Source organism: Pseudorca crassidens, chromosome 3 (genome assembly GCF_039906515.1).
Source record: "Pseudorca crassidens isolate mPseCra1 chromosome 3, mPseCra1.hap1, whole genome shotgun sequence".
NCBI classification, from domain to species: domain Eukaryota; kingdom Metazoa; phylum Chordata; class Mammalia; order Artiodactyla; family Delphinidae; genus Pseudorca; species Pseudorca crassidens.
This window is the reverse complement of record NC_090298.1, coordinates 45,070,141-45,082,690: the sequence shown is the minus strand read 5'-3', so window position 1 is coordinate 45,082,690 and position 12,550 is coordinate 45,070,141. Positions and strand designations below refer to the sequence as shown.

Below are 12,550 nucleotides of genomic sequence, written 5' to 3'. Positions count from 1 at the left end.
GACATGGTTTCTGCCTTCTCAGGACTTAGTTTAGTAGGTCACCAAGACAGTAAGAAAGGCAATTATGGTAGTATGATATTATATAAGAGGGAAGTTCAGGAGTGTTGCAAGAGACTATGGGCAGAAAAACTGGTAGAGAAGGAGAGGGAAAAGATTCCTAACCTGGATTCAGACATCAAGGAAGATTTTCTGGAGGAAGCTAACACCTAAGCTATGACCTGAATGATGAGTTAAGTGTTAACTTGGTAACGAGGATGGGAGTAAAAAGTATGAGTATCCCAAGCAAAATCCAAAGACCCAGAAATAAGTGAAATAAAGCAGGTCAAATGAACCAAAAACCATTCAGTCTGACAGGAGCCCAGATGAGCCAGGACAGCATGGTGAGCCACGGGTTGGAAAAATAAGCAAGGGTCAGATCATAAAACGCAATTATTATACGCTGCATTAGGGAGTTTGGACTTTTGTCTAAGAGCTTTGAAACCCAATAAAGAATTTTAGCATCTGAGAAAGATTACTGAGGTTACAGTATATGTGGGAGAAGAATTAGAAGAGACAAGACTTAAGGCAAAGATGCCAGTTATGGAGGGTCTGCTCAGGCACCAGGGCAAGTAATGCGGTAGTCTGGATTTAAAATAGTGAACACATTTCAGAAATATTTATGCAGCTGAATGAACAGAATTGTGTTCTTACCAGGGTAAACAAGAACGTACCGAAGGGCTTATCCCTCTCCACATTTGCCTTGCTCCACAGTCCATAAATCTGAGAGATCACAGATCAAGCCAGCAATAAAGCTCCCAGAATAAACCACCCACCCTCTACTGCTGCCAGGTTGGAGTCTTCTGGATTTATAGGATGAAGGCTAACAAAAGCCTTCCTCTCTCACTAGCATTCAGCCTACAGATATTTATTGACGGTCTGCTATGTTTCAAGCATTAGTCCAGGTCTTGGGAGTAGAAATAAAAAGGACACAGTACACATACTTAAAGACTCCTGTATCGTAGGGGAGACAGATATGTAAACAGGCCATCATAAAACAATGTCATAAGTGAAGTAACAGTGACTGTAAGTATGCAGAAGCACATAATTCAACTAAGGAAATCATTAAAGCCTTCATGGTGGCTTCGTAGAAGGCTTCTAGGGTTGATTCATAAAAAATAAGTAGGAACAGGTAGAAGAGAGGAGGAGAAGGAAAAGGTGGCATTAATAAAGGCCTGAAAGTGAAGAGTAGCATGGTTTCTGGATGAGAGATACAAGCAATAACATGCAGCTAAAGCATGAAGTGAGAGACAGAGTGTTGTAAGATAAAGCTTAAGAGGTTCATAAGAAAGGTCTGGTGGGACATGGTAAGGACCTTAGATTTATTTTATCCACCGGAAATTGGAGAGTTGTTGAAAATAGAAAAAAAAAGAATAGAATCAGATTTATGTTTCAGATACTGATACTGTGGTATCTTTACAGAGAATGGGATTTGAAAGGCCATATCCAAAAGCAAAGATGCAGGTTAGGAGGCTCTTGAAGTAACCACAAAAAGAAATGATGAAAATCTCACCAGAGCTGATAATAAGGATGGAGAACAAAATGAATGCAAGAACTTCTTAGAAGAAAGCATTGACAGAATCTTGTAATACAGTAACTCCCCTACATACGAACCTTCAAAGATACAAATGTGTGTTCATGTGTCCAATCACGTAAGTTAGTTCAAGTATCTGGTGTACATTGTCACGTGCATGCATCCTCTATAAGTAGTTGTGTTTTTGTGTACTTTACTGTACAGTACCATATAGAGTACAGTATCTTTATTTCAAGCCTAGGATGTCTGAAAGAAGCGTAAAAGCAGCGGTGATGTAGCTGGTACTGCTAAGAAGCGCCAAGAGATAACGAAAGTGAAAATAATTGAGGGAGTGGAGCGACAAGAGGAAGTAACTGAAGAACCAAAGAGATTCACGACACAGGAAATGGCAAGGGGATTTCTTTATCTGAGGGGGCACTGTTAGTTTTTGAGGCACAGGACCTGAACATAGAATGGTACACGAAGGTTGCAAAAGCCATTCAGAATGCAATCCAGTGCTACCATGTCATCTATGACGAGAAAGAAAGAGCTACTACCCAGACATCACTGGACCGTTTTTTCAAGAGGGTAGATAGAATTGATTCCAGCAAGGAACCCGAACCTGTGCCAACAACGTCAGGCATGAATGAAATTGCAGTTTGCCCTCCATCTCCTATTGCTGACGATCCTTTAGCTCTTAGATCCATGTCCCGCCTCCTTTAGCTCTTAGATCCATGTCCCGCCTCCTCTCCCTCCTCCGGTCAGTAACTCTTCTTGCCTGTTCACTCGATGCTACCCCTTGTATGCCAGCTGTTATACTGTACTACTGTACTTTTCACGGTACTATACTGTAAGATTTAAAATGCTTTATTTTTTGTGTTTGTTTTTATATATTATTTGTGTGCAAAGTATTATAAACCTATTACAGTACAGTACTATACAGCCAGTTGTGTTAGTTGGGTACCTAGGCTAACTTTGTTGGACTTACGAACGCACTTTCAGAACGGGACTTGTTTGTATTTGCATGTAGGGGACTTGTTTGTATTTGCATGTAGGGGACTTACTGTAGGTTGGATTGGAGTTGGTAAGAGAGCAGAAGAAAAAGGGTAATTAGTTTCTAACCTGGGGAAATGGGTGGGTCCTACAACTGAGATAGAGAATACTGAAGATGAGTTCATTTTGCGTATTGAGTTAGAAGTGTCTAGGTAACATATACATGGAGATCTAACATGTTGATATATATGTGTGTGAGAGAGTCCAGATCATCAAAATTATACAGAATTTGGACTTATCAGCATATAGGTGGTAATAAAAATGTTAAGAATAAATGGAATCATCTATTTGCTTGTCTAATGGATCAAATGTATATTAAGTATTTTGTATGCACATAGGAACATTACATAGAGTGAGAAGAACCAGGATGAGAACAGAACCCTGACAGCTAAAAAGACTAACATTCAAGAGGTGAAAGAAGGCAGAAGATTCTACAAGTGAAACAGAGGAGAAACCATCAGTTTCAAGGAGAACCAAATAGTGTGGGTATCATAGAAGTCAAGACAGTAGAAATAAGGATCAACAATTCCCATAAGGACTAAAAACGATCTTTGATTTGATGCTATAATATTTTTAGGTGATACTACTGAGAACAATGTCACTAGAAGCGGTCACTGACAGAAGTAGGCCATTCAAGTCAGCCTCTGTGTACACCAATGGTCAACTACCTTAGAGCTTCCAGATGCTGGTCCCTGGTCCCCTACAACTGAGAAAGTAAATTGGGTCAAATGCAACAGTTATTAAATGCCTTCTTCAGAAAAAAATATGTGCTTGAGCTAGATGATCTTTGGTATTCCTTAAAATTCAGAGATTCTTTAATTGTTGAAATACATAATCTTCCTATATTCGTCCTATCGCAAATCAAAGTAACCCTATTTTTAAATCTCGTTGGTGCATGAGGAAGAATTAGGAAAGTAAGTTCAGCTACTGAGTGAATCTACAGTATTTGGTTTTCATCATTTTAATACCAGTGGGAGAAGTATGCATAGCAAGGGATACCAGTCCCATCTCAAAAATGTTTTTCTGAATCTATACAGTTCCTGTGTTTAGAGAATGAGAGTTCAGATAATAAGGGATATCTGTATCATATTATGTCTTAAATGTTGTCTTGTGCAATGCAGAAGCTTAAATTAAGGATTTCATTTTTCCTTTGAAGCCAGTCAAAGCAAAGGAACTCTCCAAAATAATGTCGAGAAAACACAGACTCTTCTATAACATGGAACGAGTGCTGGACCAGGAGTCAAGAGAACGAGTACTCCAGCCAACAGTAATCTGCTTGGTGGTCTTAGGAACCCAGTTAACTCTCTGGATCGTAGATTTCTCATCTGTAAAATCTAGTTGGACCAGATAACTTCTCAGAGGCCTCCCAACCATTAGTCTATCTGCTTATAGGCATGATTACACACTATGCCTTGCTATGACATTGATATACAAATCCATTATCTCAAAGGATATTCCAAGAGTTCCAAGAAGGCATGCGGTTTACCCCTGGCTTTGGAAAGTCCTATATTCCTTCCAAATAGGAAAGCAAAGTGAGAGGTGAAACTCCCGTTTTCCTGCAAGATGAGAAAACTCATTTATGAGTCTGAGGCGATAAGTGTCAGTCTCATAATAAACACCCTCCTAGGAATTAACTTCAACCAGAAAAATCAAAGGTCCCCAGAGGAACACAGAACCTTTATCAAAGTTTTGCTCTTAAATACCTACCAAGTTGCTGTTACATTGTTTGAAATGCATATCTCATTAAATCACAAACTTTGTGCTGAGCCCAAGAGAGATTTTCACGAGTGAAACTGCAATGTTCTGACAGCCCTCTCTGAAGGAGACCTCAGAGAGTTTCAAATAATTAAAGCATTCACACTTCAGAAGCAGGAAATAGAGTGAAAGGCTTTCAAACATATCTTGTTTTTGCAAGCTTAGCGAAAGGTTGACACAAAGCAATGGAAGAACAAAAGAGATAATTATCTAGAAACACTTGGACATGAAATTTTAAAAATCCAATCATCTAGCTCCTGAAAATTCTATTTTAAACTTTCATTTTCTTTTAAAAGTAACATAAGTACATTAAAAAATACTGAAATATAGAAAACAAGGGGCAAATTTTATCTTCCCTTTCCCCCAAATCAAATAAATGACATGAAGGAAGGCAAGGAAACAAAAGAAAAATTTTATGTACTTGAAAATACACTGAGGATGTACATAATAATAGATAGATACCATTTACTGAACACATATTTTGTGTCTGGGACTGGAAAAAAAAAATCATAAACCTTTGTAGATACAATCAAAACTGTCCTAAGATCAAGTCAACTTAGGGCTTCAGTGACTCCCCAAAATGTAAAAGAAAGATTAAGAGTAGAAGTAAGAAAACACAACGTGCATCTATTAGGAGTTCTTTCAGATAGAAAGCACTGGAAAATGGCACTATTCAAGCACAAAAGGGTGGTTAATTTTCTATAACTAATTTAAGCAATATCTGTCAGATTAGGAAATATACTGAGTACCAGTAAAAAGAAATAAATATAAATCCACACCTAGACACACCCACAATTAAACTTCAGAACACCAAAGATAAACAGATTTTTAAAGTAACCTGAGATCAAAGGCAGACAACCTTTAAAGGAACAAGAATTAGACTGATGGCAGGCTTCCCAAGAACAGTCACAGGCAAAGTGATATTTCAAAGTGCTGAGAGAAAATAACTGGCAACTTAGAACGGTCCGCCCGGCTAAACTGGCATTTAAGGGTGAAGGGGAAAATCAAGATATTTTCCAAAAATAAAGGAAGGAAGAAAGGAAGGAAGGAGGGAAAGGAGGAAGGGAAGGAGGGAGGGAGGGAAAAGAGACACTAATTACTAAATGACCTTCTGTGAAAAAAATATTTTAAAAATTTAAAAATATTTTTAAAGATTAAAAGAAGGAAATTTAACACAAAGAAGGAATGAGATCCTAGAACAAAGATGAACAAGGACATTAGCAAACATTTTGATAAATCTACGCATGCATTTGAATGCATAAAAATAAAATGACAACTAATTTGGGGGATCAAAAATTTAGCAATCCCAAAATTCTTAAAAATAACATAAAATACAAAAGTGGTGATAGAGTTAAAATATTCAGAGAAGGTATTGATTATTTCTAAGAAACAGAAAACTTCCAAATCATTGTCACATGTGTAGAAGGGAGGGATGAAATAAAGGAAACTCAGTTAATCCAGTAAAATATTGGAAGGGAGGGAGGATCAAATAAAAAGCCTAAAAATATGAATAAGATAATATGAATAATAACTAACAATTAGGGCATTTATGTGCCAGGCACCACTCTAAGTGTTTTACAAATATCAAATTCCTTTATTCTTCACAGTAACTCAGTCAAGAGTCCTATGATATTATTACTGTTATTTTACAGATGAGAAAAGTGAAGCATAGGGAGGTTAAATAATTTGATCAACAGCTAAAACTAGTAAGTGACAGAGTGGAAAGATAAAAAGTATACACTAAAGTCTATACTAGTAATTACTATTTTATGCTGCTTTTAAACATGAATCCAAATATACTAGCAATCGCAATAAATGAACTACATGCATTAAACCCACAAGCTAATCACAGATTCTCAGAATATATTTTTTGAAGGTCAGGAGATACAAAGATACTTGTAAAGACAATAGACAAATCTTAGTAAAGACTATTCAAGAACAGACAATGGATAAAGAAAAGGTGACACATATACAAGATAAATTTCAGACAAACTATTAGAACTTACAACGGTTTCAGCAAGTTTGCTAGATGGATAAAAAGCATCAATATACAAAATCAATTGCCTTCGTCCCTATATAACCATTGGAAGTCATTTGAAGTCATTTGAAATACACTTTTTAAAAATATACTACTTCCAATCAACTGCCAAACTATGAAGTGTCTAGAAATAAATATAATAAAATATCCATTATTTTTTAAACATCTTTACTGGAGTATAATTGCTTTACAATGGTGTGTTAGTTTCTGGTGTATAACAAAGTGAATCAGCTATACATATACATACATCCCCACATCTCCTCCCTCTTGCGTCTCCCTCCCACCCTCCGTATCCCACCCCTCTAGGTGGACACAAAGCACCGAGCTGATCTCCCTGTGCTATGCTGCTGCTTCCCACTAGCTATCTATTTGACATTTGGTAGTGTATATATGTCCATGCAACTCTCTCACTTCGTCTCAGCTTCCCCTTCTCCCTCCCTGTGTCCCCAAGTCCATTCTCTATGTCTGCGTCTTTATTCCTGTCCGGCCCCTAGGTTCTTCAGAACCATATTTTTTTCTTTTTTTTTTTTTTAAAGAAGATGTTGGGAGTAGAAGTTTATTAATTAATTAATTTATTTTGCTGTGTTGGGTCTTCGTTTCTGTGCGAGGGCTTTCTCTAGTGGCAGCAAGCAGGGGCCACACTTCATTGCGGTGCGCGGGCCTCTCACTATCGCGGCCTCTCATGTTGCGGAGCACAGGCTCCAGATGAGCAGGCTCAGCAGTTGTGGCTCACGGGCCCAGTCGCTCCACGGCATGTGGGATCCTCCCAGACCAGGGTTCGAACCCATGTTCCCTGCATTAGCAGGCAGATTCTCAACCGCTGCGCCACCAGGGAAGCCCTCTTTTTTAGATTCTGTATATATGTGTTAGCATAGGGAATTTTTTTTTCTCTCTCTGACTTATCTCACTCTGTATGACAGACTCTAGGCCCATCCACCTCACCACAAATAACTCAATTTCGTTTCTTTTTATGGCTGAGTAATATTCCATTGTATATATGTGCCACATCTTCTTTATCCATTCATCTGTCGATGGACACTTAGGTTGCTTCCATGTCCTGGCCATTGTAAACAGAGCTGCAGTGAACACTGTGGTACATGACTCTTCTTGAATTATGATTTTCTCAGGGTATATGCCCAGTAGTGGCATTGCTGGGTCGTATGGTAGTTATATTTTTAGTTTTTGGAGGAACCTCCATACTGTTCTCCATAGTGGTTGTATCAATTTACATTCCCAACAACACTGCAAGTGGGTTCCCATTTCTCCACACCCTCTCCAGCATTTATTGTTTGTAGATTTTTTGATGATGGCCATTCTGACTGCTGTGAGGTGATACCTCATTGTAATCTTGATTTGCATTTCTCTAATGATTAGTGATGTTGAGCATCCTTTCATGTGTTTGTTGGCAATCTGTATATCTTCTTTGGAGAAATGTCGATTTAGGTCTTCTGCCTGTTTTTGGATTGGGTTGTTTGTTTTTTCAATATTGAGCTGCATGAGCTGCTTGTACATTTTGGAGATAAATCCTTTGTCAGTTGCTTTGTTTGCAAATATTTTCTCCCATTCTAAGGTTTGTCTTTTCGTCTTGTTTTATGGTTTCCTCTGCTGTGCAAAAGCTTTTAAGTTTCATTAGGTCCCATTTGTTTATTTTTGGTTTTATTTCCATTTCTCTAGGAGGTGGGTCAAAAATGATCTTGCTGCGATTTATGTCATAGACTCTTCTGCCTATGTTTTCCTCTAAGAGTTTTATAGTGTCTGGCCTTACATTTAGGTCTTTAATCCATTTTGACTTTATTTTTGTGTATGGTGTTAGGAAGTGTTCTAATTTCATTCTTTTACATGTAGCTGTCCAGTTTTCCCAGCACCACTTGCTGAAGAGGCTGTTTTTTCTCCATTGTATATTCTTGCCTCCATTATCAAAGATAAGGTGACCATATGTGCATGGGTTTATCTCTGGGCTTTCTATCCTGTTCCACTGATCTATATTTCTGTTTTTCTGCCAGTATCATACTGTCCTGATTACTGTAGCTTTGTAGCATAGTCTGAAGTCAGGGAGCCTGATTCCTCCAGCTCCATTTTTCTTTCTCAAGATTGCTTTGGCTATTCGGGGTCTTTTGTGTTTCCATACAAATTGTGAAATTTTTTGTTCTAATTCTAAGAAAAATGCCAGTGGTAGTTTGATAGGGATTGCATTGAATCTGTAGATTGCTTTGGGTAGTAGAGTCATTTTCACAAGGTTGATTCCTCCAATCCTAGAACATGGTATATCTCTCCATCTGTTTGTATCATCTTTAATTTCCTTCATCAGTGCCTTATAGTTTTCTGCATACAGGTCTTTTGTCTCCTTAGGTAGGTTTATTCCTAGGTATTTTATTCTTTTTGTTTCAGTGGTAAATGGGAGTGTTTCCTTGATTTCTCTTTCAGATTTTTCATCATTCGTGTATAGGAATGCAAGAGATTTCTGTGCATTAATTTTGCCTCCTGCTACTTTACCAAATTCATTGATTAGCTCTAGTAGTTTTCTGGTGGCATCTTTAGGATTCTCTATGTATAGTATCATGTCATCTGCAAACAGTGACAGTTTTACTTCTTCTTTTCCAATTTGGATTCCCTTTATTTCTTTTTCTTCTCTGATTGCTGTGGCTAAAACTTCCAAAGCTATGTTGAATAATAGTGGTGAGAGTGGGCAACCTTGTCTTGTTCCTGATCTTAATGGAAATGGTTTCAGTTTTTCACCATTGAGAACGATGTTGACTGTGGGTTTGTCATATATGGCCTTTATTATGTTGAGAAAAGTTCCCTCTATGCCTACTTTCTGCAGGGTTTTTATCATAAATGGGTGTTGAATTTGTCGAAAGCTTTTTCTGCACCTATTGCGATGATCATATGGTTTTTCTCCTTCAATTTTTTAATATGGTGTATCACATTGATTGATTTGCATATATTGAAGAATCCTTGTATTCCTGGGATAAAACCCACTTGATCATGGTGTATGATCCTTTTAATGTTCTGTTGGATTCTGTTTGCTAGTATTTTGTTGAGGACTTTTGCATCTATGTTCATCAGTGATATTGGCCTATAGTTTTCTTTTTTTGTGGCATCTATGTCTGGTTTTGGTATCAGGGTGATGTTCACCTCATAGAATGAGTTTGGGAGTGTTCCTCCCTTTGCTATATTTTGTAAGAGTTTGAGAAATAGGTGTTAGCTCTTCTCTAAATGTTTGATAGAATTCGCCTGTGAAGCCATCTGGTCCTGGGCTTTTGTTTGTTGGAAGATTTTTAATCACAGTTTCAATTTCAGTTCTTGTGATTGGTCTGTTTATATTTTCTATTTCTTCCTGGATCAGTCTCAGAAGGTTTTGCTTTTCTAAGAATTTGTCCGTTTCTTCCAGGTTGTCCATTTTATTGGCATAGTGTTGCTTGTAGTAATCTCTCATGATCTTTTGTATTTCTTCAGTGTCAGTTGTTACTTCTCCTTTTTCATTTCTAATTCTATTGATCTGAGTCTTCTCCCTTTTTTTCTTGATGAGTCCTGGATAGTTAGTCCCCTTATTTCAAAGATCCTCCCAGCTCTAATACTCCATTACCCAAAGCCTTCAGTAATATTTTACAATTACAATATTTTTCTTTTTGACTCATCCTCCTGATTCCTTTCTCATAAGAGTCTCAAGGCAAAGCTCCTTTGATCCATGTAGATTTTGATCTAGTTTCAAAAGGAGTTTATGCCTTTAGACTGAGGATTAGCCTGGGGATTCCTCTCTACATTAACATACCATTTAGAGGACCAAGAACATTTCAGGTTTTCTTTAATTCTTAAAATCCTGTATTGGATGTACAATATTTCCATGGGACAGACTATTCTATTGTGGTTCTTGGGTTATACACTAGGGTTACCTCAGATAAATGGCAGGGTAGCCAAAACCAGTAACTATTGGAATCAGTACAGTTGATGATTCAGTACATCAATCAATTGTACTTTTGTACAAATCTCCAGTACTTTTGATTCTATTCTTTGGACTGGTTCATAATCTCTTCTTGATATTCTAGTCAGATGGGGGAGAAAAAATCAAATTTTATAATGGTTAACCATCTCTTTGACTTCCTTAGAGGGGATCATACAAAAAAGTAATTTTTTTCAATATAACATAATACATATAATTAAATAATTAACTATGATTAATATAATAATCATTCCTGATGTCCATGGCAAACATACAAGGGAAGAGAGTAGACGCCTATTATATTGCCTGGAAAGAACTGCCAAGAAGACAAGATCTATGGCTTTTGTGCTTCACAACATGAAGTCAGCATGTTAGCATGAATTAAATTATGTAATAAACCCACTGCAGTTTTTTTTGGCAACAAATTTCTCTTTAAAACATAATACTTCAAGGAAATAACGATTAAACAAATATATGTAATACATTATAAATCACCCAATGAAAATTTCCTGTGATTTTTAAAGTTAGATGAAAAATGAAATAAGTATCTTGGAGGAATATGTAATAAGTTGTAATTTCTTATTACAACTTTACATTAGGTAGGCTTTACCTGTGTCTTTTCCAGTTTAGATTTCTGATACACTAGACTCATCAATTTTTTTAAAAAAATGGCAGTATTCCCTCTAAAAGTCCCCCCAGTGAGCAAAGCTTTCTGTTTGATGATGGAGTTAGCAAAACCTCTCTGAAATTTATATTATTCTATGCATTGGTCCCAAAACAGTGCTGATTTTTGTTTTCAAATTCTGCAAGAGAACAACTCCTCCAGTTTTATTTGCAGTTTCCTCTGAACCTAGGACTCTGACATAAATCCAGGGCAGCTGAGCTAATGACAGAGTGACAGCCCATATTGTATTCATACTCACTCACTCTCCCCACCCTACTGCTGATGAAAGTCGAGTACACCAGATATCATCTTGGCCCTTTATGCAAACACACTTCTTGTGGTTCTTCCTTCCAATCTGTCAGATATGCCCAGGCATGTCCCAAGAGCCCAGAGAATACAGATTAGACTGAAAATAAGCTATTTGACTAAAGAAGGGTCTCCAACCCCTGCCTCCCAATTTCCAGCACTGGAGCCTTATGATTCCCATCTTTGGCTTCAGGATGCCTCAGTTTTTAGAACTACTCCTGCTTCATATCACAGAGGCACTTGTGCAGCAGCTTCAAGAATAGCATCTCAAGCCTAACTGCTAGTTGCTCTCAGCCTTTGTGCAGGGCCATGCTCCTACAGCCAAGTCCCTATATTTTTACTGAGCTCAGGAAGCTGGACCTCAGGCCCTGCCTTAATAACCCCTATGGGGGTCTCTGCACCCCCAGAAACTGTGTCTATAAGCATCTCTCCCACCTCAGTGAGCTCATCAAACGGAGACCTGACCCTTCCTAGGATGGTCTTGTTCAGTACCTATAAAATGTTGAGCTTTCCTTCTGATATCATCCTTCATGCAACAGCAGGAAATCAGGTTGGGTCCTATTTTGGACAGCTGTGAAATCCCAAGAGAGAAGCTCAGACTTGATTCAGTGGACAGTGGTGAGCCAGGCTAAGTGCTTAAGCAGGAATGCAACACAAGAAAGATGAGGAAGTACAGAGGCCTGCCTCCTGTGCAGCCCAGGGATCACACACTTCATGCTACGATTGCCTCATCACCCACACTATCACTTATAGGGCTCTTTCTGCTCTACCCTTTCAACCCTGAAAGTGAAACAGAAAGAAGTGTTCTTGAGAGCTGGCTATTCTTAGTCTCACCAAGTCTTCTCTTCTTTTTTGTGTCACTTTACATCTTCAAAACAAAAACAAAAAAACAATTTTGCTGCTGTTGAGCCCAGAATAAAAAAATTGTGATGCTAATCCTGTACTTAGAAAATATCCAGAATACTACTGAAACCATCTTGGGCATTCTCATTTATCTTAAGTTTGAGTTAACGTTTGAGTTCCAAAACAACTCGAGATGCACTTAGTAGGATGTTTTCCACTTCTTACTTAACCCACATGGGCTTTAAGGACAACAGAATCCAAGCATTGCTTATCCCTTCACACTTCGGTAGGCCAAATGTGATCTGAAAAGAGCTACTTGATATCCGAAGAAAAACTTTCTACTTTTTGAGTTTTTTTTTTTTCTCCCCCTTAAGAGGTAATAAGAATTCTAATGCAAACCAA

The 12,550-nt window shown here is 37.8% G+C and overlaps 1 long non-coding RNA gene across 3 annotated transcripts in view; it reads right to left on the bottom strand.

Annotated features, from left to right (window-relative positions):
- LOC137220695 (uncharacterized) overlaps positions 1–11,508 on the bottom strand; it is a 138,354-nt gene extending 126,846 nt beyond the window's left edge. For all 3 annotated transcript variants that reach the window (XR_010941747.1, XR_010941746.1, XR_010941748.1), the window contains exon 1: positions 11,259–11,508. This is a non-coding gene — a long non-coding RNA (uncharacterized lncRNA). The remainder of the gene's footprint in view (positions 1–11,258) is intronic.
- Between the last annotated feature and the right edge of the window lie 1,042 nt (positions 11,509–12,550).